The sequence below is a fragment of the Halichoerus grypus genome, chromosome 1 (genome assembly GCF_964656455.1).
Source record: "Halichoerus grypus chromosome 1, mHalGry1.hap1.1, whole genome shotgun sequence".
In the NCBI taxonomy this organism is placed as follows: Eukaryota; Metazoa; Chordata; class Mammalia; order Carnivora; family Phocidae; genus Halichoerus; species Halichoerus grypus.
Window position 1 is genome coordinate 26,418,149 of NC_135712.1, and position 27,209 is coordinate 26,445,357.

At 39.7% G+C, this 27,209-nt stretch overlaps 1 long non-coding RNA gene across 2 annotated transcripts in view; it reads left to right on the forward strand.

Annotated features, from left to right (window-relative positions):
- The window catches only part of LOC118535358 (uncharacterized), a 44,094-nt gene that overhangs the window by 7,776 nt on the left and 9,109 nt on the right, over nt 1–27,209 (forward strand). For both annotated transcript variants that reach the window (XR_013442204.1, XR_013442209.1), the window contains exons 3-4: nt 14,194–14,322; nt 15,024–15,152. This is a non-coding gene — a long non-coding RNA (uncharacterized LOC118535358). The remainder of the gene's footprint in view (nt 1–14,193; nt 14,323–15,023; nt 15,153–27,209) is intronic.

Here is a 27,209-nt window from a genome sequence, read left to right on the forward strand (position 1 = left end):
CAGTGGAATTTTTCTATAGCAAGAGTCCCCACTTGAACCCAAGAAAATGGACTTCTCTGTTTTTCTTTGGCTTCCAGTCATCTTCACATGCTAATCTGGGTGGTCAGGAGGGGCTTACTATAGATTTTTCTAGGACACCTGAGGAAGAAGACTGATAGAAGACTAGCTGCATTCAAACTGTCTATTCCCTGGCCTTACTGAAGGGCTCACATGTGAGACTCGTGGAGAATTCCTGCCAGCAAAAGCCTGAGATGTACTAACCAGTTGCTTGAGTATAACACGGAGTAGGCAATAATCTCTCTTCCTCTGAAGTTAGATTTTTTAATTTGGCGGGAAGAGCAATCCAAGGGGTGTGTGTGTGTGTTGTTATTTTGTTTTGTTTTAAAGAGGGCCTTTCATAATTCTATCTTTGTTTTGGAAAGAAACTCTAGAGGCAGTACAAGGATAGATCTGAAGAGAGTAGGAAGAAACAAGGGAGGAGATCATTGAAGAAATTATTGTCATAGTTAAAATAAAAGCTGGTGGGGTCTGAACTCCAGTTGTGGTGAAGGAATAGGAGACATTTCGGAAACAGGACTAGCAGGATTTGAGCCCAGTTGGATGTGGGCTGTGAGGAACAGGAAACAAAACCAGTTCAGGTTTCTAGGTTTGGGCCATCAGTGCATAAGGGTGCTATTAACTAAACAGGGAATAGAGGACAAGCAGGTTTAGTGGAGTATAAATGTTAGGTTTTTGGCACCTGGGGGACATCCAAGTGAAGATGCCAGAAAGAGAGACGACCTGGCTGGAGAGCCAGATTTTGGAACCTAGATTACACTCCTTTGAGGAATTTGTTTGTTTTTTGTATTGGTTGCAAATCTCATAGCAGCCATGCTGTAAATGTGAATTTCCCAAGGAAGCTGACAAACACCTATTTAGCCTTGGTCTTCCTGACAGAGCATGATGAAACATCCTTCCTAAGAATGTTTCTCTGGGGACTTGCATTCACAAGGCCAACTCTGCACTCTAGTAAAGCAACTTCTGTCCATCAGACATGGAATTGGGAGCCAACACTTCTTTGCCAAACCTTACTCTTTTCCCAGGAACAATGGAGCATAGAATGTTTGAGGGCAAGTTGTATGTATTTAGGGTATGGGACTAATATTGTTTATGGTTTTAGGGAGAAGGGACTATATTTGCATTTAAATAAGTGAAGGGGAGAATTGGTAGATTATTCAGTGATCCAGCATGGATAGAAGCGGGTGGGGATACAGTGGAAAATTGGAGTAAAGGACCCTGGTTAGAGTTGAAAGAGTGAGTGAATAGCAGGAGCGCTGAATCAACAAGAAAGCAAGCTTGGGACCACAGATCCCAGGCAACTTTGGCAACCTTATTAGTAAGTTTGGGAAGGTATCAGCTGTGATATTGTGGTTTATAAGATACTGTGATATATATTTGGTCATTTAGAAAAAAAATATTTTGGGGGCGCCTGGGTGGCTCAGCCGGTTAAGCAGTTAAGCATCTGCCTTTGGCTCAGGTCATGATCCCACGGTCCTAGGATCAAGCCTGCATAGGATCAAGCCCTGCATTGCATCGGGCTCCCTGCTCAGTGGGAAGCCTGCTTCTCCCTCTCCCTCTGCCTGCTTCCCACCCTGCTTGTGCCTGCTCTCTCTCTCTCTCTGTCTAATAAATAAAAGCTTTAAAAAATATATATTTTGTTCATCTGAATGACCAAATATATATGAGAAGTACTTCTCATATATATTTGATCTATTTGATCTTCACATACAGTTCCTGGCCCATAGCTGCCAAAACTCTTGGAATTTCTAGAGCATTAAGAGCAATGGGAACTTCTTTTGTTATAATCTTTGGTCTCTTATCTTCAGTTCCTGAAAATGCTTCAGAGCCATAAAGATGAAATGGATGTTTTGTTATTCATAACCAGCCCCTTTCCACCACCGCTAGGTTTGTTAATGAGGTGATTTTTGGAAATTCCCTAAGTTTTGGGGGCTGGTTGCCAAGAGGACCAACCTGAAATAGAGGGGTAGAACTTTCAGTCCCACCCTCTGATTTCTGGGGAGGGGAGAAGAGCTGGATGTTGAATCAATCACCAGTGGCCAGTGATTCAATCAGTCATGCCTATGTAATGAAGCCTTCATAAAAATCCAAAAGGTGCGGGTTCAGAGAGCTTCTCTGTTGGTGAACCAGAACACTTCCATGTGCCACCATGCTGGGCCCCCAATTCCACAATGACAGAAACCCCTTTGTTTGCGCCCTTGCCCAGTGTATCTCTCATCTGGCTATTGATCTGTATCCTTTAATATCTTTTGTAATATACTTGTACTCGAGTGGATACATGGGTTTCCTGAGTTCTGTGAGCAGCTCTAGCAAATTAATCAAACCTAAGGAGGGAGTTGTGGGAACCTCTGATCTATAGCTGTTCAGTCAGAAGCACAGATGACAACCCAGACTTGACACCTGGCGTCGGAGGTCCATGCTAGCAAATTATGCCCAAGGAGGGGGTTAATGGAACCCACAATCTATAGCTAGTTGGTCAGAAGCATAGGTGATAAGGTGGGGGAGGGTCCAAATGTAGAACTGAGCCCTCAACCTATGGAATCTGATGCAATCTCTGGGTAGGTAGTGTCAGAATTGGGTTGAATTGTAGGACACCTGGCTGGTGTTGGAGAATTGCTTGGTGGTGTAGAACCGCCCCCCCCATACACACATTTAAATTGGGGAACAGAAGGGGTGCCTGGCTGCCTCAGAACATGTAACTCTTGATCTCAGGATCGTGAGTTCAAGCCCCATATTGGGGGTGGAGATTACGTGAAAAAATTTTAAACTAAAAAGTAAAGAAATCATCTTTAAAAAAATTGGGGAGCGGAACCTTTATCAGCCATGCATTCTGCTAATCAGTGGTGAAGAAGAGGAGGAGGATGAAATTGAGGGGGTGCCCAGGGGAAATGGCAGTGGGCAAGGAAAGGCTATTCTTTGGACCGCCAGGTGACTCCGTTGCTAGGACAGCCTTTCACAGGTACATTGGATGTTTCTAATTTCAGACTGCTAATAGTGAGAACATATCCCAGTTCAAAACTCAAGCTCTAAAGGACTAGGAAACTTGTAAATTTCCAATAAAGGAAAGATTTTACTATTGTATAGATGGACTTGCTATCAAGGTGATCTTACCTGCCCCTACTTTTATATGTTTAAAAGTCCATTACACATTCCTTATTCAAAAGCACTTGAAAGATTGAAGAAGCCCCCTTGTCATTAAAAAGCATTCTTGTCACCACTGAGCATTATGATTTCACTTTTATGAACACTTTACTGCATATAAAAATAAACTTTGGCTGATTTATTCATTTGATTTCCCTTCTGTTGCTATTGCTAAGCAAGAAGGGAATATAGGGAGTATCACTGAAAGGAGATTAATTTCTGTTGTGTTGTTGAATCAGACAAACTTCAGATATGACAAATGCTATATGGGGGTGGGGGTTAGGGTGGAATTTGACCCTTTGTAGAAACTTAAGAAAACTGAAGAAAGAATATTTAAACATATTTAATATGTATTTATTAAAAAGCTATTAGGTGGCTCCAATTCATGGTATTTTAGTTTTTTGTAATCTCTGCTAGAGATTAAGTACATTCCTTCATGACCAAGTAGAATTGCATTCAGTGCGTATGTTGGATTCTGTTAACAGGATAGGAATTTTGCAGACCGTTCTGCCGATGTGTTAGGCCATATCTTTTTTGACTTTTTTATTACAATAGTATATATTTCCTACTTGCTTGATTGAGGAAAGAAATGGACTTCTGGTGAATCGTGCCAGGATATCCCATATGGCTCTCGACAAACGGCTGCTGGTTTCCTGACATTCTTTTAGATGCTCTTTCATGCACTAAAATTGCTTAATGGACAGGAGAAGAATCAAATGGACAAACATTGGCAACTCAAATAGAAACTCAGATGACAATTCAAAATGGATAATTAGGTTTGGTCTGCAGAACTGCAAAAAGCCATCTGCCAAAAGACATGCCTGCAGATTCCAGGGGCTGACTTCTTAGAGTGGTACTAAGATTCCAGTTACTCTCTCAAGGTTGAGAGCCCAGTAAAGACAGCAAGAAGAAGGGTCTCAATTCAAGTCGAAAGACAGATAAACCAAAGTAGATTATAATCTTCAACAGAATAAGGAAATAAACATTTAGCCTCCTGATATCCTAGGTCAGCTCCTTTTCACACCCTTTTATCTTTCCCCTCAGGCCCCAAAGGGCTGCTGAGAATTTTCTTTTCTCCGTGTTTATAGTGCTATGTTTTAGAAGCCTATGCCTAATCCAAGCTTCTTGAGATTTACTCCTACATTTTCTTCTAAGAGTTTTAAGTTTTAACTCTTTCATTTAGATTTATGAGCCAACCTTCTTATTTTGCATATGGATATCCAGTGTGTTAGAACCATTTATTGAAAAGTCAATTTGTCCGTTATATAATTTTTTCGGCACCCTTGTTGAAAATCAGTTGATCATGGACGCCTGGTGGCTCAGTCGGTTAAGTGTCTGCCTTCAGCTCAGGTCATGATCCCAGGGTCCTGGGATCGAGCCCCACATCGGGCTCCCTGCTCCGCCGGCAGTGTGCTTGTCCCTCTTGCTCTGCTGCTCCCCCTGCTTATGCGCTCTCTCTCTCTCTGTCAAATAAATAAATAAAATCTTTAAAAAAATTTTAAAAAAATCAAAAGACCATAAAATGTAAAGGCTTATTTCTGGAATCTCTTTTCTATCCATTGATCTATAAGTCTATCTTTTTAATTTTTTTTAATATAGGTATATCTATGCCAGTATTATACTATCTTATATACTGTAGCTCTAATAAACTTTGAAATCAGGAAGTCTTCTAACATTGTTCTTTTATTCAAGATTGGGTTGGGTATTTTAGGTTCCTTGCATTTCCATATGCATTTTAAAAATTCAGCTTCTCATTTTCTTCTAAAAAACTAGCTGGAATTCTGACAGGGATTACACTGAAACTGTAAATCAGTTTGGGAAATGTTACCATCTTATTATTAAGCCTTTTGGCCCATAAACATGGGGTGTCTTTCCACTTCTTTAGGTATAGTTCTCAGGGTAATAAAAGTCTTAAATTTCTTTGTTAAATTTATTATATTTGATGTTGTTATAAATAGAACTGATTTCTTAATTTCATTTTCTGATTGTTTGAGGAACCAATGGCTCAGAAATGTTAAGTTGCCCAAAGGTCAAAGATGCTAGTATATAGAAATACAACTGATTTTTGTATGTTGATTTTATATCCTGCAACCTTGTTGAACTCATTTATTCTAGTAGTTGCTGTTTTTTGTTTGTTTGTTTGTTTGTTTAGTGGATTCCTTAGGATTTTATATATACAAGATCATGTCATCTGGAAATATAGTTTCATTTCTTCCTTTACAATCTAGGTGTTTTTTACTCCTTTTTCTTCTCTAATTGTCATGGCTAGAACCTCTAGTACAATAGAAGTTGTGAGTAGAAATTATTCTCTTGTTTCTGATGCTAGGGGGTAAGTATTCAGTCTCTTACCATTAAATATAATGTTAGCTATGAGTTTTTCATAGATGTTCTTTATCAGATGAGGATGTTTCCTTCTATCCCAAGTTTTGCGAAGAGTTTTTATCATGAAAGTGTGTTGGATTTTGTCAAATGCTTTTTCTGCATCTGTTGAGATGATCACATGTGGTGTGATGCTGGGCACAGTAGCCTAAGATATTAGGAAGAATATTGTATTTTCTCCATCAGCTACCTCTAGTGTGATATGGAATGTAGTGAGGTTAAATACAAAGTCGGGTTAGGACAAAAGACCCCAATAATTAGACAATACAACTGATAGACAAAATGGGTCCCTCATGTCAAAGGAGGAAAAAACTAAAATTTTTAAACAGGTTGAATGACCATGTGGAACAAAACCAATCAGCACAACCTAAGGTGGCAAGCTTGCACAAAATTCAGCAAAATTTGCAAAAGACCCCTGCAACATATCCTGTCATGCTCTCAAAAGGCTGCCACATCCTGAAAGTGCTACCAGAAATAATGAACTCTATCCTCCTTGCCACTCCACTCATTATACTTGCAGTTTGGGACTTAAGTCTGACCAGTCCCCATAAAGGGCACAGAATTTGCAGTTTTTGTCCATTTAACCCTGAGCCTAATCCTTCCCCTTTGGAGTGTACTTTCAGTTTGCCGCCAAAGGTTGTATTTCCCTGGTTTGGAAGCTGCATGGCAAAAAAGCTTTTCCTTGTCTCTAACAAAATCCTGGCATTCCAGGATGTTTTTTGTTGACAAGGGTCTAATGTAATCATTACAGGGGGATCAGTGAAACACAGCTGGTTTCCAAAGAGGAATATAGAACTTGACCCATTTAGCAAACATTCTGATTTTAGTATTGGTTGGTTAGAGTATAGATGAACCAAGTGATAGCCAAAATGGATGATGTCTATGGGAACCAGGAGAGTCGTGGTTTGACTTGGGTGGACCCTGAGGTACAGATGTGAGTGCAAGTTTTTATTTAGAATATGATTCCAGGAAACACAAGTAAGGAAATGGGGAAGTGAGACAACCATGGAAAAAAGCCAACAGAAGGTATGTTGATGAGCAGAATGACTCTGTGGATAATGGGTCAATCCCAGTGGGAGATCCTGGTAGATTATATAGAGTAAGTCTTGGAGTTGTCCCATCTGAGGAATGAGGAACTGGGGTGTTTATTTACCAACTCCCATCTGTTGATGGCTGGAGACTGTGCCTGGGATATTAACTCCCCAGCATTCTCCATCTGTCCTTTAGGGGTCCAGCACACTCATGCAGTTGGAGAAGGCCCTCAGTCAGTCATTGATTTTTCCCATAGGAAATATGGGAACAGTAAATGCTGAATAAATATAGGCCTGGCACCAAAACATCTGCTACATGGTTCTTAAGTTTTCTGGTTATCAACTAACTACTTGGACAATTTGATTAAAGTTATAGATCGTCACACTAGAAAAAACAATAAGTGCACATATGTATATGATTTTGTATTCAATTTATTGGGATTTAAAAGTTACACCTGAAGTGCCAAAGAGTCACTATCTTTCGGGATCTATGCTGATATATGGAAAATTTTTACCTTGTCCCATTTTGCTGGAAAGTGAATACAGGGTGGTTGAGGCCAGTTAGGGAATTACCAGTCTTAGAGAGCCTTGTGGAAGAAAGTATTATGAAATAGATTCCATAGTTATATTGAAATACAATGTTCTTGATGAAGGAATGGATGACATTATTAGAAGGATTCAGGGATGTGAAGGAGAGAAGTCCAGATGTTCTTGTAGCAGGTGGTATATAAGAGAGGAAGAAGCAGGCTCCCTGGAGCAGGGAGCCTGATGCGGGGCTCGATCCCAGGACCCTGGGATCATGACCTGAGCCAAAGGCAGATGTTTAACCGACTGAGCCACCCAAGCACCCCACCCTAGAGTTCCTTAGTGTCTTCCACCATGTGAGTACACAGTGGGAAGAAGGCTATCCATGAAGCAGGTCCTCACCAGAAACTGAATTTGCCAGTGCCTGGATCTTGGACTTTCCAGTCTCCAGAACTGTGAGAAATGTTTGTTGTTTAAGCCATCCAATCTATGGTATTTTTGTTATAGCAGCTTGAACAGACTAAGATAAGTATCTGCCCTAATTGGGTGAATTATGAACCTTGATCCAATTTTCTGGTAAGGCCATCTAAAATTCAAAACAGTCTATTTTATTTTACATTTTGTTTGTTGAGTGGGTAATGAGATTGTATGGTTTCAGTTTTAGTAAAGGATATAAAAATATTTTTTTTTTCCTTATGGCCTGCCAGTCATCTAGAGTTCCTCCAGAAGCAGTAACTGTTATCAGTTTCTAGCACAGTAGTGTTGATGGTTGTGGGAAAGAGATTCCCAGTACCTAGGAAAATTAACCAGTATTGAAACAGTAGCCATAATTGCTATGATGTCATCATGACCTTGGGACAAAGGCAATATCATAAAACCAGTAAGGATAGTCCCCCATGCCTGCTCCACTTTCAGAAGGAGGCTTTTTGGCATACTGGTTCTGGCTTACTGAGATTTCTGGCATGGCATAGACCTTGTATGTTGTGACCTGCATACTTTCTCTCATTGTGGTGGATTAGGAGTCACTGGATATCTGTTATGACTGGGTTATGTCTTTAAAAATGCCTGGTAACCCACTGGTGGGGATGTAGTGTGAAAGTCTTGGGTTCTGGCCCATGTTGTGGGGCAAGACAGGCAGCGGTCTGGTCTGTTGCCGAGATAGAGCCTTTCTCTTAAAGAGAAGCTGGTCAGTGTAGATACCATAAAACAACTCATAAAGGCCTAAGAATTCTTTTCCTTTGTTTTCCAAGAGGACCTCTTGATATAAAAGAGAGTAAGTGGCGGCAACACCTTTGATCCACATGGTTCCCCTGTGGTGCCTGAATAACTGGGAATGAATAGTGGGGAGTGGGAAGTATGGTTTTTGTGCCAGAAACTCCAGTTTTGGGGTGGCAAGAATATAGGTGTTTCAGAAAATGAAGCGAGAAAGTACTGGGATCATTCCCATTTCTTAACTAATTTAAATAAATAAATGATGGCCCCAAAAAAAGGTGGGGAGGGGGGAGAAGAGGAGGAACTATTGTCCATGATTCAGCTTCTTGCTTATCTGCCAGTGCTTGTACCTGGTGATTTTCCTGGTGATTTTCACCACAGCCCAGCTTCCCCTAAGTCATACTGCCAAGTCTCTAACACCGACTTGGTGACCAACAAATTTTGGTCTTTGGTTCTGTGTGTGTGTGTGTCTGTGTGTGTCTGTGTGTGTCTGTGTGTGTGTCTGTGTCTGTGTATCTGTATGTGTCTGTATTTTTTAACAGGTCTGATCGTTCTGCATGGTCTGAGTCATTTAGGGAGAAATGTGCACACAAGAATGAAAAGATGATTGTGACCTGTGTTAGTTTGTCCTTCAAGAAACAGATGTTAAGACAGGATTAGATATGCATGAAATTTCTTGGGGAAAATGCCTTTTAGGGAAAATGGAGAGAGAGGGAATAGAGGAGACTGAGAGAGCCTCAGGCCACAACACCCTTCTAATACCTGTGAAGGAGAGAGGGAGGGAAGCTAAGGAGGGTGAGAAGAGGCTTAGAATGCAGAGCAGTTCTAAAAGTTTCAGCAAGGCCAATGGGGAGTTCTCAAGCCAACGTCACTAGTGAGGAATGAGCCTGCCTTTGTTTCCTTGCCATACTTGGTCATCTGCTGGGAGCAGCTAGTGGGCAGCTTGACCTGGGAACCCATGTTGTGGTAGATTCAGAGCCCAACACCTGGGGTTGTTCCCCAGGACTCATGTAGACAGGACTGTTTTTGTAATTTTGAAGATATCTGCAAAATTTGTGTGGGAGTTTGGAGTATTTCAAGGTTGTAGGGGAGTGGAGGTGACATTTCAGTGAGAATAATAACAGCCTAAACAACCAACATTTAAATGTGTATCAAGTACTTGCTAAGTGCTATACATGCATTAAATCATGCAATGCTATGATAACGTTGTGAAGTGGTGTAGTAGATAGAACTCGTTCAGTTGGAAATGACAGGCCTAAAATTAACCTGGGTGAAAAAAAAAGAATTTATAGAATAACCAAGATATCTCAGAGTTGGGATTAAAAGGGGACAAGTGAGGTAGGTCATGCAAGTGCACAGTAGGATCCTGTTTTTATTTTAAAAGTCAATATTTTTTTTCAATCATGGATGTTTTTACATTAATTTTGATTTTTAAAAAGTGTGGTTTAAAATACTTTTTTTTTTGATGGCAGTTTTTTTGTGTTTTTTTTTTTACATCCCTTTAATTTTGCTCCTGAGATGAGTGCCTCACTTGCCTCTCCTTAGTTATGACCCATAACTGAATCCAGAGGTTCAAATGACCACAGCATGAGTCAGCTCCTTTGGGTCTGCTTCTTTAATTTTGGTAGGCGCTTTCTACGTGTGGCTTTTAGCACTCACAGTTTTAGAGGGAAGGAGACCTTTTCTATATGTTCTTGAGTCTTTGAAAGGACTCTAATTAAATCTATCTAAAACCTTGGGCATTCTGGAAGAATTTTAAATTATAGCATACACTCTAATCCAGGAAGACATTTTAATTTCTGGATTAATTTGTATTACCTTCTTCTTGGAAAATCAGTCTTCTTTTCTTAAAAATCCTTTATAATTTACAAAATTCTCATTGGAAGGCAGAAACAGTTATAACTAACTTCTATTGATTAGGTAAGAAAACCAAAATGTCTGTCATTGAGATAGCTTTTTATGAAATATTAATATATCTTTCTTCATGAAATAACTGTATCAAGGATATTTTGTTAACTGAAGAAAGCAAGATGTAAAACTGTATCTAGCGTATACCACCATTTGTGTGAAATATGTATGTGTATGCATATGATTATTATTTCTGGAAAGATAAAGGAAAAAACTAATAATAGTTATTGCTTCTGAGGAGGATATTTGGGTGGCTAAGAGAACACAGGAGGAAAACTAAGTTTTTACTGTATATCCTTTTATGTCTTCTGAAAGTTGAATACTTTATGAATGTATTACCTATTCAAAAAATTGATAGATTTTTTGAATCTCTTTTTTTCCAGTGAATGTGTGATAGATACTATTATAGTTATCAGGGACAAATTAGGGAATAAGAGAGGTTTCTGTGCTCCTGGAGTAGATTTAGCCTTGGAGTGAATCAGGCCTTGACTTAGTAGAAAATAAAATTTGATTATAAGATCTCTGGAGTGTAACACAGTCAAAATGGCATGACTGTGTTTGAATGATCGGTATTGATGTGGAAGGCAGTTTTCATTTTTTCACTCCTGACTTCCCTTACTCAAAATGAGATACCAGCAGACGTACAAACCAGGCATGCTAGAATTTTTTTAAATTTGTTTGAGAGAGAGAGAGTGAATGTGAGCAGGGGGAGTGACAGAGGGAAGGGAGAGAATCTTAAGCCGACTCCTTGCTGAGCATGGAGCCTGACATGGGGCTCAATCTCATGACCCTGAGATCATGACCTGAACTGCAATCAAGAGTTGGCACTTAACCAACTGAGCCACCCAGGTTCCCCCAGGCAAATGTCCTGAGATTAAAGAGACAGAAAACAAATAGTTGTTAATGGCAGTCTGTTCCCAATAGTAAATACAAAGTACAATTCATTACTGACCCCTGCCTTTAGCAATGAACATGGGTTGTCTTGTCAATAATGTTAATAGCTCTTATGAGCCTTTAATGAACATTGGTATCCAGAATTCCAGGAGCACTTGGGTGTTGGGTCAAAGGGGATATATACCGATTTCATGAATCCGTGTGTTCTAAAGACCAAAGAATTAAGAGAGTACCTCAGGTTACTCTGGTGTGAGGTGGTCCTCATAATCATGAGGAAACATAGGTGCCTCCATGAATTTACTACTCTAGTTGGCAGTAGGTGGTCATGACAGTGACAGCAGGAGCTAAAGTTTCTAGTACACAGGTACTGGGCTAGGTGATGGCAACATATGCTTCTCCAATGAGGAGACCATGAGAAACATTAGAAAGAATAGTGCTTCAGTAATAATGAATAGAATTACCTTCTGTTGGTTCCTATGCTAAACCTGATTAGGTCCAGTTTGGGGGATTAAAACCTTAAAAAAAAAAGCTTCAGTACCAAAATTTACTCACTGAATGTGTCAATTCCTGAAGAGCTCAAGGGCGAATGCTAATTGACTTCTATGAACATGAAAATGGTAATTCAATTTTGAGCCTGTACCTAACTAGGCCAATGCCTGCAAAGCTTCCAAAATTAATATCAGGAGGTGATGCAGGGATATATGGATGTGCAGGAACCATGGGGCCAAATGGATCTCCCATTACAGAAGGTAGAAGAAGGTACTCAGCTGCTGATGTGGCTAGATTTGCTGCTTCTGGTAATTTCTTCTCTGGACTATTTACAAGTCTGGAAGAAACAGCTTTTCTACCTTCATTTTCATCTTTTTTTTTTTTTTTTTTTTTAATATGTTGAACTTTGCTTGTATGAACACAATTGCCATTAATAGATGGTTATTCACGTCTGTCTGGACTTGTTAGATGAAGTGCCTGGTTGGTATATTTAGATTCAGTGTTTCTCCCTCTTATGGTTTTAAATCACTATTGATTATTATTTAACATTTATGTAACTTCATCATAGGTAGACACAGAGAGAAGCCAAGAGATCAATCCGTCTTACTCATTTTGCAAATGTTAATGCTGAGGTTCAGGGGGGGAAAAGGTATTAATCTATCCATAGTCAAAGGAAAATTATTTTGCTAAAAACCAGTTGACAGTTTGGAAAAATACATTTAGTTCACCTTATAACAACATACCCAAATGGATTAAAAAATGAATAACATAACCAAAAGAATATATGTGTATGTGTGTGTGTGTGTGTGTGTACATATACATATTTAGAGGCTAGAAATGTAATTCAATTCAAAGATCTTTACTTTTGAATTATCTTTGGTAAATTTTATTGAAATATACATACAGAAAAAGTATGCAAATCATAAGTGTGCTGGATGAATTTTCACTGAGTGAACACTCCTGTGTAATTACATAAAGCCAAAGGAAGAAAACATAAGGGAAATGATTGATAAGGTTGACAACATAAATAATTTAAAACATCTGTATGTCAAAAAAATGTCAAACAAAAATTAAAGGGGAAAATGATAAACTGGGAAAATGTTTGCAAATATATGACAAGGATAATTACCTTAACATTTTTTTTCAAAGTAAAAAAAAAATCATTAAGGAATTTGAATTAGTTATAAAGTACACAGGAGGCAATGCAATATATGAGAAAAAAAATATCCTTCTCTAGTAATTAAAGAAATTGGCCCTACTGAAAAACATAACACCCCATGAGAAAAGGTGCTGGAAACAGGCCTTTGCATGCATTTCTAGTGAGTGTATAAGTGAAGTTTAGTGTGACTATGGGGGAGGGGAGGGGATAGTGGCTGTGTGCAATTTGCAGTAGGTATCATGAGCCTGCAACATGTATAGACACTCTTACCCAAAAATTCTACTTCTAGAAATTGCTTGAAGTAAATAATGGTAAAACACAAGAAATAACTTAAAATATCTGAAATAGGAGTTTGGTTAAACAGAGTATAGCTTCTCCAACCATTAAAAAACATCACAAAAGAATACTGAATAACATGAAAAAAATTGCAGTATGGTAAGTGAAGACATCAAATTATAAAATTAAAGGTATGCAAAGAATGCAGTTTTTGAAATAAATGATATACGCATATATGTGTCAAAAAAATGCTGATAGATCTTACATTAAAATGTGAACAGGTTTGGGGCACCTGGCTGGCTCAGTTGGAAGAGCCTGTAACTCTTGATCTTGGGGTCATGAGTTCAAGCTCCATGATGGGTATAGAAATTACTAAAAAAATAAATAAACTTAAAAAAAATGTGAAGAGGTTTATTTATATATATATATTTTAAGATTTTATTTATTTATTTGACAGAGAGAGACATAGCGAGAGAAGGAACACAAGCAGGGGGAGTGGGAGAGGGAGAAACAGGCTTCCCGCGGAGCAGGGAGCCCGATGCGGGGCTTGATCCCAGGACTCTGGGATCATGACCTGAGCTGAAGGCAGACCCTTAATGACTGAGCCACCTAGGCGCCCTAAATGTGAACAGGTTTAAATCTGGCTGAAGAAGTATGGGTGATTAGTTTTCTCTTTGTGTTTTTCTGTATTTTTCAAGTTTTCTGTAGTGAATATTAATTTTCTAGTCAGAAAAAATAAATATAGGTAATAAAAATAATTTTAACTTTTTTTTTAATTTTAAAGTTTTCAATAGTGTGATTTAGAGTCTATATCCTAAGCAGTAAAAATGTCCATTTTACATGTGCTAGCTGCACATAAAAGAAATAAAAATATGGACTCATTTTATCTTCCTTAAAAGCATGAAGATGGGGTGCCTGGGTGGCTCAGATGGTTAAGCGTCTGCCTTCAGCTCAGGTCATGATTTCCAGGTCCTGGGATCGAGCCCCATGTCGGGCTCCCAGCTCAGCAGAGTATGTTTCTCCCTCTCCCTCTCCCCTTGCTTGTGCTCTCTCTGTCTCTCTCTCTCAAATGAATAAATAAAATCTTAAAAAATAATAATAATAAATTTTTTTTTTTTAAAGCATGAAGATATTTTATACTCCTCATGAAAGATGTACACATTATGGTTGCCTTTCTGTGGTGACATTTTGACAAGCATTCAACGTGTAACACCAGGATTAATCAAGAATTACCACTAATAAACTACCAAGGTAATACTCTTGACAAGCAATAGAGATACACATTCTCCTGAAACACCAATAGATAAAAGGTATTAGAATACTAGCGTATCAAATTACTATGATAATTCTCAGCACTGTTTGAAGTGTTTCACTGCATTCCACTGAATTACAAGTATATAAATATTAAGCTTTTATTGACTTGTCTAGTAGGACAATCTGCCAAATTTATGCCCTAGGGGGGATTACATGAATAGTTCCTTTCTTTTCTTATGCAAAAGATGTTGCCATTCTGTCCTTGTATAGATAAAGATGGAAGACCATCTTTGAGCAGATCCTTATACCTTGTGCATCCTAGAAGGCATGGACTATAGGAGAAAGGTAAAAAGAGGCATTTAGTTTAAAGCCGGCTCTTGAACTGAGAAGTTGAAGGAAAACATTTACATCAGGAGCCCAAAGGTCTTCTGGAAAGGGAAACAAATCGCCCCCATCCTTGACCCCCAAGTTTTCTACCTGAGGTTTGGTTTCAGGTAGATTCGTAGATTTGGACTAGGTAGTCCCATCCGAGGCCCAGTGCCAGTTATGCGGCGGGGCCCCTGAAAAGAGACTGTGGGAGCTAGACTCTGGCTTGACCCTAAGTCAAAAGGGGAAGTAGGGCTGGGAGAAGTTGGCCCTGCAAGTCTGTCCTGAACCAGAAGTTCACAGTAGTGAACCTCACTTATGCTGTTTTTCAGTGAAAGAAGAGAGATAATATAAGTCCTGTTTCTAAGCACAATTTACTTCAGATATGCAATATAAAAAAAGAAAAGTGAAACTAAAGGAATTATTGAAATTGGGCATCAGGACAGAGCTCTACACAAGAGGTAATCTTTTTTTTTTTAAGATTTTATTTATTGATTTGAGCATGCGACTCTTGATCTCGGGGTTGTGAGTTTGAGCCCCACGTTGGGTGTAGAGATTACTGAAAAATGAAGTCTTAAAATTCTTTTTAAAAAATTAAAAAGGAATAAAGTAACAGATATTTTCAAAAGTCAGAAACATTAGACAACACAAGGCCCATTAAAAGAACTACTTGTTAAGAAAAATTAGCCAATTAAGAGACTGAAGCAAAGAGCTCAGAAATGAGAAACTGGTGAAGAAAATGACAGTGAATACTGGCTCTGTTAAAATGGAGAAATGACACTAAGTCACTATGGAAATTTTGCTACAGACTGGAAAATAAATGTTAAAAATCATGAAATGTGTAACTATAATAATAATAGTCTAAATAAACAACATTGGGAGGAATTGCAGGAGTGCTAAGGTCCTTGATCTTTTCTTAGCAAGATGTTAACTGCTATCAGTGAAAATGTAAATATTTTAAGAAATAAACACAACTTCAACCTTGTTATATTTTTCATATGTCCTTTGTTAACCGACGAGGAATCTTTCAGAAAATATTACCTCTTGGGGCGTCTGGGTGGCTCAGTCAGTTAAGCATCTGCTCTCAGCTCAGGTCTTGATCCCAGGGTCCTGGGATTGAGCCCCGCATCAGGCTTCCTGCTCAGCTGGGAGTCTGCTTCTCCCTCTCCCGCTGCCCATCGCCCATGCCAGCCAGGTGCCCCTCTGTTACTTTATTCTTGAATACTGTCTTCTCTGAATAGATTATTCTGGGGTCACACTTTATTTCTCTTTTTGAGGATTGTTTTAATTATCTATGGCTGTGTAACAAATCACTCAAAATTTTAGCCATTTACAACACACCTTTGTTAGGGTATGCAGTTTCTGAGGGTCAGGAATCTGAGAGTGGCTCAGCTGTGTGGTTATGGCTCAGATCTGATAACGTGTGCAAGCTGTGTGCTGGGACTGTAGTCATCTCAAGGGCTGACAGGGCCTAGAAGATCTGCTGCCAAGATGGCTCACTCATACGGTTGTTCTTGGGAGGCTCTTCCTCCCTGACTGGTGGCAAAAGACTTCATTTCCTCATTGCCTTGACCTTTGCATAGCAGCTGACCTACCCCAGAATGCGCTACCCAAGAGAGGGTGAGAGTACAACCAGGACGGAAGCTGCAGTGCCTTATTATAACCCAATCTTGGAAGTGACATACCATTACTTCTTCAGGATTCTGTTGGTCACACAGTCCAACCCTGTTAAAGTGAGGGAGCGGACTACACAAGAGTTTGCACACCAGGACGTGGGGATCATGAAAGATCACCTTGGAAGCTGGCTAATACTGCTCTTTTCCTTCTGGTGTTGAGTATTAGAGAAGTTAGAAACCAGCCTAAATTCCTTCCCTTGCTAGTAGCTTACCTATAAAACCTAGATGCCTGGAAAAACACCTTTATTTTTGAAGCTCTTTAGTTTGGGAGTTGAATGTTCCATATCAGATTTTCTTGGGGGTGATTTTTTTCTGCAGTTTCAGTTTTTGTTTCATTTCAGGGATATTTCTTAAATCAGATCTTTGAATAAAACTTTTCTTTCATTTTTGGGTTCTCTTCTTCAAGATCATCAAGTTAAAAAGGGGCAGAGCTATTTACTATATGGAATGCACAGAGATGCATCTTCCCCTTGCTTCTTATCAGTAAAAACAGTATTAGTACATTGCTTAGCTCATGCTATAGACCAAATGCTTATGTCCTCTCAAAATTCATTTGTTGACATCCTACACCCCAATGTGATGGTACTGGAAGGTGGGTCGTTTTGGAGGAGATGAGATCATCAGAGTAGAGCCTCTCATGAAATAGGATTAATGCCCTCCTAAAAGAGACCCCAGAGAGCTCCCTTGCCCTTTCCCCCTTGTGAGGACACAGAGAGAAAATGGCCATCTATGAGCCAGGAAGCAGGCTCTCCCAGACATTGAATCTACCAACACCTTGATCTTGGACTGCACAGCCCCAAGAACTGTGAGACATAATTTTGTGTTGTTTATAAGCCACCCCATCTATGGTGTTCTGTTATAGCAGCCTGAATAGATTAAGACCATTTACAATAAGCACTCAGTAATGTTAACTGAGTGCTTTATATGCACCATGTCACAATTCAATCAGGTAAGGGCTCTTAAAATTCCCATTTGATAAATACACAAACGCACGTTCATATTAATATACCTAGTGAATGGCAGAGTTGCATTTGAAGCCAGGCCATCTGACTTCATAGACCAGACAAGGGGAAACGTTGCCTTCTACATCCAGATATTGGCCCCTCAGCGGCACCTGTCTGCGTGTTCAGCAGCCGTGGCAGCACCTTCAGCAAACGTCGGCATCACGGTTGCCATTCAGCAGATCGGAAGTGACCAGACTCCTATCTAATAACTGCAGTGAGGTGGCGTAGGAGAGGAGAAACATGGTTCCAAGAGCTTGACCAAGTTGCTTATGGAAAAACCGTCTCTCATCCCCCTTAGACCAATTCTGGAGGATATGAGAAAACTGGACTTTGCAAAGAATAAAAGCAGATCTGGGGAAATACAAATTTATGGCTGCTTTTGCCCATAGTTTTACCTTAGGCCTGGCTCACCTAAATGTAAATACATATGTGTACAGAATGTGTAGAATGAAGTTCCTTAGACTATGTATAATCACAAAGAGGTTGACTCAACACTTTCTCAGTAGGATGTTGGAAAAACCTTTAGCTGAAAGTAAGATAAGCAGCTCTCTACTTGTTCTCTTGTTCTGGCTCTGATCCACCTGCTGATCCTTTTGAAACTCTCATACCAGTCTTTCCCCTGGGTTGTATCATACAGTTTCATGCCAGGCTGGGAACTTCCTGGAATGGGGCCAGGGGCAGGGAATAGAAACTGTATAAATCCTCAGTCTGTGTACAACTGTTCAAGGTTCAAACTGAAACACTCAGAGTTTACATCTAGACCTGCTAATTGTTCTAGATATTTGTTTCTATTTGCTACAATCAGCTCTGTGTACATAGTATGATTCTCTTGCTCTCTGCAAATGGTTTCCCTTTGCTTCCACTGCTGTAGTGGGAGGGTTTTCTTGATGGCCTGCTTTTAGAGGCAAGTTCCAGATGGAGTGATTTATGAGGACTCTCCCACTTTTTAGAAGCAATTTACTTCAGTTGTCTGGGGCATTACTCAATGTCGTTGCCTTACCCCCATCCCTACCGCATTATTTATAATTATTACATAGGGCGCCTGGGTGGCTCAGCCGTTAAGCGTCTGCCTTCGGCTCAGGTCATGATCCCAGGGTCCTGGGATCGAGTCCCACATCAGGCTCCCTCCTCGGCGGGAAGCCTGCTCTCCCTCTCCCACTCCCGCTGCTTGTGTTCCTGCTCTCGCTATCTCTGTCTCTGTCAAATAAATAAATAAAATCTTTAAAAATATATATATATCATTATTACATAGCTTGAAGCAAGAAATATATTTGCATATGAAGAGCAAATTGTTAACAATGCAGATTTGAAGTTTAATTGCTTTAGAGTCTAGACCTTGTTCTTCCTAACTGTGTGACCTTGGGCAAAAAACTTAACCTCTCTAATCCTCAGTTTGCTTGGCTGTAAAATGACAATTAAATGACAGCCAGCAACAAATACAAAAAGCAGCCCCTCCCTTTTCTTTGGCAAGTTTTAAATACTTACAAGGAGACAGTTCCTTGCTATTTATTTACTTATTTTTAAAGATCTTTTTGGGGTGGGGAAGTAATGTTAGGAACTAATATTTTTATTTGGGATTGTGAGAAAACTTTAGCTCTCCGAAATTCACAGTTCTTTGTTTACCAACTGCGTCTAACACAATAATTAAAATAGATTTTCTCAGAGATTTCACTGTCTATATCAAGTGGTTTTCAGTCTGCTAATGATTTCCTCAAAGATAGAATTCCTGAATTTCTTGGAGGTTTTTTAATTTAAATAGACAATAATGAGAAATTTATTCAAAAGCAGATGTTGGTGAGTGAAGAACTAATGGCAGGTTTTTTTTTTTTATTGTGGTAAAATATACATAACATTTACCATTTTAACCATTTTTATGTGTACAGTTTGGTGGCAGCAAGTACCATCACCGTGTCATGCAACCATTACTACCATCCGTTTGTACCTTATTCATCTTTCCCAACCGAAACTGCACCGATTAAACAGTAACTCCCCATTCCCCCCTCCCCGCAGCCCCTGGCAACCACCAGGCAGATATCTGTAATAGATATTTTTAAGGAGAAAGGAACAGGATGGGGCTTCCCTAGTGTGTGGCAGGCATTGCATTTCTACTGCAAACCTATGTCATTTCTAAGCTGTTCCACTGAGATGTTAATCTGGTTTCTTGGTATCAGTGGCCCCAGAGGAATGTCCAGTCTGACCTGAGCACCTGACTCTATGGAGGGTGGGGTGGGGACAGCCAGGGCTCATTGTGTGCTGCCTGGGGGACCTGACAGCAGCCTCGTCCCTTCCTGCTGCTTTGAGCAATCAGCCCTAGTCTTGATATCCTGTTCTAGGCCCTGCTCAGCCTCTCATTCTTCCTTTGGAGCCCTGCATTTCAGGCCGGGGACTCCAGCTGGTTTGAGACCCGCCTGCCGATGCCAGCTCAATTTCTACCCCACCAGGAATTTACCATGCAGCAACCCAACCCTGTTTCCTCCCGCCCAAATACCGACCTGGTAAAGGCATGCTAGACCTTGGTGCTTATCTGTAAACTGAAGAGGGTGAATTAGGTAATCTCAAAGGTATAGTGCAGCTTTAAAGTTGTTACTCTCTGTTTAAGACAAACAAGTAGTGGTCCTAATGTAATAGCCTAGATAAGATTCTTCTGTACAAACTCTCTCTCGTACTGGGATCGGTCATTTTTTATGTAAACTGAAAGCATTATGTTTGCTTTTGAAAGTTCAGCTAATGGTCAGCAAAGGGTTAATGCATTTAGGAGAAAAGATAATCTGTTAGTCAGTACAAAGAATTTCATATCCTGAATATAATCCTGAAAAAATTGGAGATCTCTCAGGAGCCTTTGGCTGGACTATATTGTCTTTGCATAAGATGGTTTTGGCTTTCACTCTAATAGAGCTTCAGCCCAGGCAAGGGCTAGTAGCTTGCTATTTGATAGGGCTATTTGCATTTCAAAGCTAATCAGTATTAAATAATCAGCTGGTAAGGAAGAGTAAGAGGGTCATTGTTGTACTTTATTATTGTGTAAACTCGGAAAACAAGCTGAGAGGCGGAGAGCTCACTCATATTCTAGCAGATAAGAAAGTGGTTTAACGTGAAAGGTCTCTTAATGGCTGTGTTACTCATTTCTTTCCACTCGCAGGACTGCTAGGCTTGATAAGGAAGTAAACATAAAATGTGGAGAGAAGAACCACGTTTATTTCCAATACAGACCTTATACTTAAGGTGAAAGCATTTCTTAAATCTTTAGCTTGTATTCCTCTGTAACTAGATGGTTACTTTTTAGGATCTTTAATAGTTTGAATTTATAATTGTAATGTTTTATTGGCTAATTCAGATCAAACTTGATTGTAAGTATGATTTAGTGGTTCTTAACCCCAGAACATTAGAACTGTAGCTGGGACGCAGGGGTGCAAGAGTACCTGGCTCTGGGCAGACCTGGTTCCATCACTTGCCTCTGACAAAATCCAAAGGCAGAGAAACAAGTGGTGGTGAAGCCAGAAAGGGATTTATTTCAGTGAGGCCAACACCAGGAAGACAGCAGACTAGCATCTCAAAGACTGTCTCCGAAGTGCTGGTAACACTTCCAGGTTTATAAGGAAAATGTGTGGCAAAGGTGGGTGGGTACGTGCGGGTAGGCAGTAAAGGCCAAATCTCTCACTTTCTTGGGGTCAATCCATGTGGGTTGTCCTGGCTCAGGGCAGTTCTTACTGCTTGAGGTGGTAGCTTTGGTTCCCATCAGAGGACGCCTTGCCCATTGGGTCTTTCACCTGAGTTGAAAGATAAGCTAGAAAGAAAAACTTAATTAGGAAGTTTGAAGTCAACACGAAGGTAGTTGAAGTCCTTTTCAGAAGCATCAAGGGCAAAGAAAAAATACTGATGTTTGTTCACATCCCAGAGAATGACATGATTGGTTTGGGGTGGGGCCTGGTCATCGTTATAGTTTAGTAATTCCCCGGTGGTTCTCCTGGGTTGAAGGTTGAGAACCACTATTCTAATTTTTATTGAGCATATCTTTATTCACGAAAAAAACTCAGAAAACAAAAACAAAACTTTGTTGACGTTCCCAATGTCAATAGGTGGCCTCAGTTTTTGATTGCACACATCTATTTAAAAAAATTAGAGCACATACCAAAGTTATCTCTGTGTTTGTACTACTTTACTAATATATTATCTGTATCATAAAACAGAGAAGAGTAGACATTTATAAAAATATGAGTAGTAGTAAATAAATATCTTCGGGGCGCCTGGATGGCTCAGTCAGTTGAGCATCTGCCTTCGGCTCAGGTCTTGGTCCCGGAGTCCTGGGATCGAGCCCCACATCGGGCTCCCTGCTCAGTTGAGAGCCTGCTTCTCCCTCTGCCCCTCACCCTGCTCGTGCTGTCTCATGCTCTCTCTCTCTCTCTCTCTCTCTCTCTCTCAAATAAGTAAGCAAATGACTGAATGAATGAATATCTTCTTCCTGTACCCTTAGTATTCTTGTAGCCACTCTGGAAACCAGTGTTCCACAGGATAAAGTCCAGATTCCTTTGCATGGAATTCAAGGTTTTCTCTAAACAGAATTTGATCTCCCTCTGATCATTGTTATATACTATACTGTGTTTGTTTATTGTTATATTTCTTACTGTCTTAGGCCACTTTCCTGGGAAATAGACCCTGAGATGGAAACTTGCATGTAGAAAGTTTATCGAGGAGCAGAGGAAATAGGATTGGGCAGAATATGGAGGATATAAAGTTATAAGAGAGTTCTGGAGCTGGGTGACCCTTCAGAATTGCCCCACCTTGAGGCAAGGCGGTTAGGCCTTCATCCTGCATTAAGTCGTTATCTATGTGAGCTGCCCGTGGGTGAGGTGGTTCTGATAGCAAATCCCCCACAGCCATCACCGACCGACCTGCCCGCTGTTGGGGGAATGAGCATCTCCAGTTCCAAGAGGGGATGCTTACCACAGCAACCACCATGTTCCCTGCAGCATGTCTTAGCACAGTTCTTCCTTACACAGGAATATTTGACCCTATCTGTCCTCAGAAACCAAGCACTCCCTGGTGACTCAATTTAAAATGCCACCACTTCCTCAAAGTTTCTGTGTACTGCTCTGCTAGGAGTAGTACCAGGGGACACTGCACAGAAAGCCGAGACTCTGGAGCACTTGGGTGGCTCAGTTGGTTAAGTTCTGACTCTTGATCTCAGCTCAGGTCTTGATCTGAGGGTTGTGAGTTCAAGCCCTGTGCTGGGCTCCATGCGGGAGTGGAGCCTACTTTGGGAAAAAAAAAAGAAGAAAAAAAAAAGCAGGGACTTTGATGTCACGAATACCTGGGTTTAAGTATTATATTTTAGGGACCTTGATTGGGCAAGTTATTTAACTTCTCTGAGTCTGACTGGAGCTTATTGAGACCTACTCTAAGGATTTTTACAAGGAATATTGAAATAGGGATGCCTGGGTGGCTCAGTTGTTAAGCGTCCGCCTTCAGCTCAGGTCATGATCCCAGGGTCCTGGGATCGAGTCCCGCATTGGGCTCCTTGCTCAGCGGGGAGTCTGCTTCTCCCTCTACCTGCTCTGCCTGCCGCTCCCCCGTTTGTGCTCTCTCTCTCTCTCTCTGACAAATAAATAAATAAAATCTAAAAAAAAAAAAAGAATATTGAAATAATCACTCAAGCCATGATACTATGACCTTTTTTGTTCTAGCTTTTACTTTCTTCCAAATTTACTTTCTTCCAAATTTCATTTACTTAAATGATTTAAATGGCAAAATAAAAAAATTTAAAAATAAATGGCAAAATAAACATAATTAAGAAGCTGTAGTGATTTTTGTCATGTTTATTCAATTTAAAAGTTTATTCTTTATTCTGAGATGTTTCTACTTTATGAAAAATTGATTTTTTTTTCATTATGAAAATCTGATGGCGGAGTAACAGATTTTTCACACAACTTTATGGTGGTATAATTTATGTAACAATGGATTTTTGAAGGAATCTTAATTAGGAAAATAAACTTTTGTCATATATACACACACATATATGCGTTAATTAAAGAAATTATTGGTTCTTGAAATTAAAAATGCAGATATAATCACTACATCTTAACACTGATTCATTATGCTAATATATATTATTCTATATATTTATAATATATAGATTTTTACTTACAATATTTATAAAATAGAATATATATGGTCATTAATTTCTTTTGTTTGTGCTAATTATTTGTTGAGTACCTATAGCATCTATAATATAGAAAACATTTTAATTATTGCTACTAGAGAAACATGAAATGGGATCCCTATTCTGAAGGAGCTCAAAATTATTTAACTGATGAAAAATAATAAATATTTCAAATAACATTTCAAGAAAAAGGAGGCCTGTTGGAAACAGTTTAAATCTTTCATGTAATTGGTACTGACATTTCTTTTTTTTTTTTCTTTTTTTTTTTTTTAAGATTTTATTTATTTATTTGACAGAGAGAGCGATCACAAGCAGGGGGAGTGGCAGAGGGAGAGGGAGAAGCAGGCTCTCTGCTGAGCAGGGAGCTGGATGTCAGACTCGATCCCAGACCCTGGGATCACAACCTGAGCAGAAGGCAGACGCTTAACCGACTGAGCCACCCAGGCTCCCACTACTGACATTTCTGAACATACCATAGAATTTCAGGAGCCAGGCAGGTCTGGAGAAATTCTCTCAAAGGATGGATAGGATTTAGATGAGTTATAAATTCCCTGATTAGTAGTGACCTGATCTGGTATAACTTTGTATCTTACACACTGCTTAATATATGCTAGGCCTTCAGTTTAAAAAAAAAAAAAGTAATTCATGCAAACACACACACATAATTTAAATAAATGCTGAGTATATAAATTGAGTATCTGGAGAAGAATGGGGAAGGATTCCAGCTTTGTGGTAGTATTTATGGGAAACAACCAAGGTGGTAGAGATCCAGACATGCTGGGAGGTCAGAGTGAAAGTCTATTTGGTGGAAGTGAAGTCCTCAGGCAGGAATGGAATGGGCAAGAGGACCAGCAACAGAAGGTATGTCAGGCGAGGTTTTTGTAGACCTTAAGTCATACAGTTTAGATTGTACCCTGTATGGAACAGGAAGAACACATAAAACTGTACTAAGGGAACACAGATCTGAGCATGTTATTTCCAAGTCCCAAGATTTACACGGTTTAAGTCTGACTGCCTCAACCAGACTTCCATTCTTTTTTTTTTTTTTTTTTTTTTAAAGATTTTATTTATTTATTTGACAGAGAGAGTGAGAGCAGGAACACAAGCAGGGGGAGTGGGAGAGGGAGAAGCAGGCTTCCCGCTGAGTAGGGAGCCCGATGCAGGGCTCGATCCCAGGACCCTGGGATCATGACCTGAGCCGAAGGCAGACCCTTAACGACTGAGCCACCCAGGCACCCCACCAGACATCCATTCTTAAATTTCTCAAAACTTTCTCTTCAGTTTCTTTTCATTCTTTTATCTCCTTGTTTTTCTCCTTCCTCTGACATCCCCACGTGGTTGCTATACACACTTTCACATCCCCCATTTGGAGTTAATCTTCCCATATTCTCAAAGCTCTCGGTTTAATTCATGGTTATGGCCCCTGTTAGATTGCATTTTGAGTAGACATGGGTTTCAGGCACCAGAGTATGTGTGTAGAGAGAACAGATAATGTCTTGTTCATCTTTATATTCACCTCCTTCCAGCACTCAGTATAGACCAGTATTGAGTGAAGGTTATTTGAAATAGTGATTTCTTATTATAAACCAGTGAAAATGCTGAATGTCATTTTCTCTTACAAGCTGATATTAATACACATTACAAGTAGGCCCAAAATAAAAAGCTGCTTAATGGATGGTAAAAGGCAAGTCATATAGGGGCACCTGGGTGGCTCAGTTGGTTAAGAGACTGCCTTCAGCTAAGGTCATGATCCTGGAGTCCCAGGATCGAGTCCCACATCGGGCTCCCTGCTCAGTGGGGAGTCTCCTTCTCCCTCTGACCCTCTCCCCTCTCATGTTCTCTCTCTCTGTCTCTCTCTCAAATAAATAAATAAAATCTTTAAAAAAAAAAGGCAAGTCATATAAATTGCTCTGCTTGAAGAATTATTTCTACCTGAGTCACAAGGTATTTTTGATCCAACTAACCTAAGTAGTTACATTAAGTCTTAGAAATGTATGACAGGGGTGAAAAAGAATTATGACAAAGGTCAGTTACTATAAGGAAAAAAAGTTTTCTTACTGAAAGAATTTTTTTTTTTTTTTACAAATGATAACAAATAAACCTCTCATGACTAGATTATGTGACCTTCCTGGCTTGTTTGTATTAAAGAGAAGCGATTTTTCTGTTGTTATAGCTTGATTAAAAAAAAAATAGAAGGAATAGAGATGACAATTAAACTTGACTTTTTGTCATTTATGAAGGTCATGTCATCAGCTGTGTTGGATACAGGGCTGGACTTTATTCCATTGGTTGATAAGAGTTATCAACACTTTACAAGTTAGAAACTTTATGTGAAAGTCAGCATTTTTGTTGCCTAGTGTATAGTTACTTTCAGATCTCTGCCTCTTTTGTGCTTACGTTGATACTGTATGTACTTTCATGTCAGGGATAGATAGAGTGTCTGGACCAAGGAAACCTAAACTTAGACTATTCATTAACAAATGACCAGCTTATATGAATAAATAATGTAATGAATGTACAGTAATCTACTTGTTTTAAAAAAGGTTTATTAATCACTCCTGGAGGGCCTAGGCTAGGTGACTATCTCATGTATACCTCTTTTATCCCCGTCAGTAAATAAATATACAACTGCAGGGAGTGCCCCTTCCCCAAACTCAACTCCAGAGAATATGAGAATAGTGCTGTCTGGAGTTAGGGAGCGCAGCAGCCCTGCACACCATAGAGAGTATTCGATACTGATTCTTTTTTCTTTTTTTTTAAAGATTTTATTTATTTATTTGACAGAGAGATAGAGAGAGAACACAAGTAGGCAGAGAAGCAGGCAGAGGGAGAGGGAGAAGCAGGCTCCCCGCAGAGCAGGGAGCCCGATGCGGGACTCGATCCCAGGACCCTGGGATCATGACCTGAGCTGAAGGCAGCCGCTTAACCGACTGAGCCACTCAGGCGCCCCTCGATACTGATTCTTGAATGAAGGAATGAACAGATTACAGGGTTATCAGAAAGCTAAGGCAGAAGAAAGTTTGACAAAAGCCATTTTTGAAGCCAGTATTATTCTAGTATTAGTCTAAACAGGGTGATACATGAATAAACATGACAGTGCCATATAAGCCATACCAGACATTTAAGAAAATATAACTCTCCAGGAAAATCAGCTAAAAACGAACAATTCCACATAAAATTATTGTAGATGTTTCCTGATGGAAATACCAGGGCCAAATTCAACATCAATATGAAATTTAGAAAATTGTTTCTGCATATTGGGTGCTCTTTTTCACACATTTCCCTCCTCCACTCTTCCATCCCTGGGGCACAAGAGCTGCCCTTTCGTTTGAGTAAGTAAGAAGCATTGGTGAGTCATATTAGCTATTTTTAATACACAGACATGTGAGAGAGCTGTTTGATAGAGGATTTGCTTGCAAGCAGTTGGATTTAAGAAAGTCCAGGCTTCAAGCCAGATTCTGGAGTGAGGCAGAAATAGGGACTAGACAGAAAAGCTTGTAGGCTTTTCAGACTAAAACAGAGAGAATGTGTATGTAAAACTAGGGTTTAATTTGAGTAGTAATTTAGAGTAGGTGTTGATTTAGGAAGATCTGAAAGATATAGAATTAATGGAAAGGTTAATGATGGGCCTCCTGCAATGAGAGAATGATGACAGGTTATGGAATACCCTTAACTCCTAAG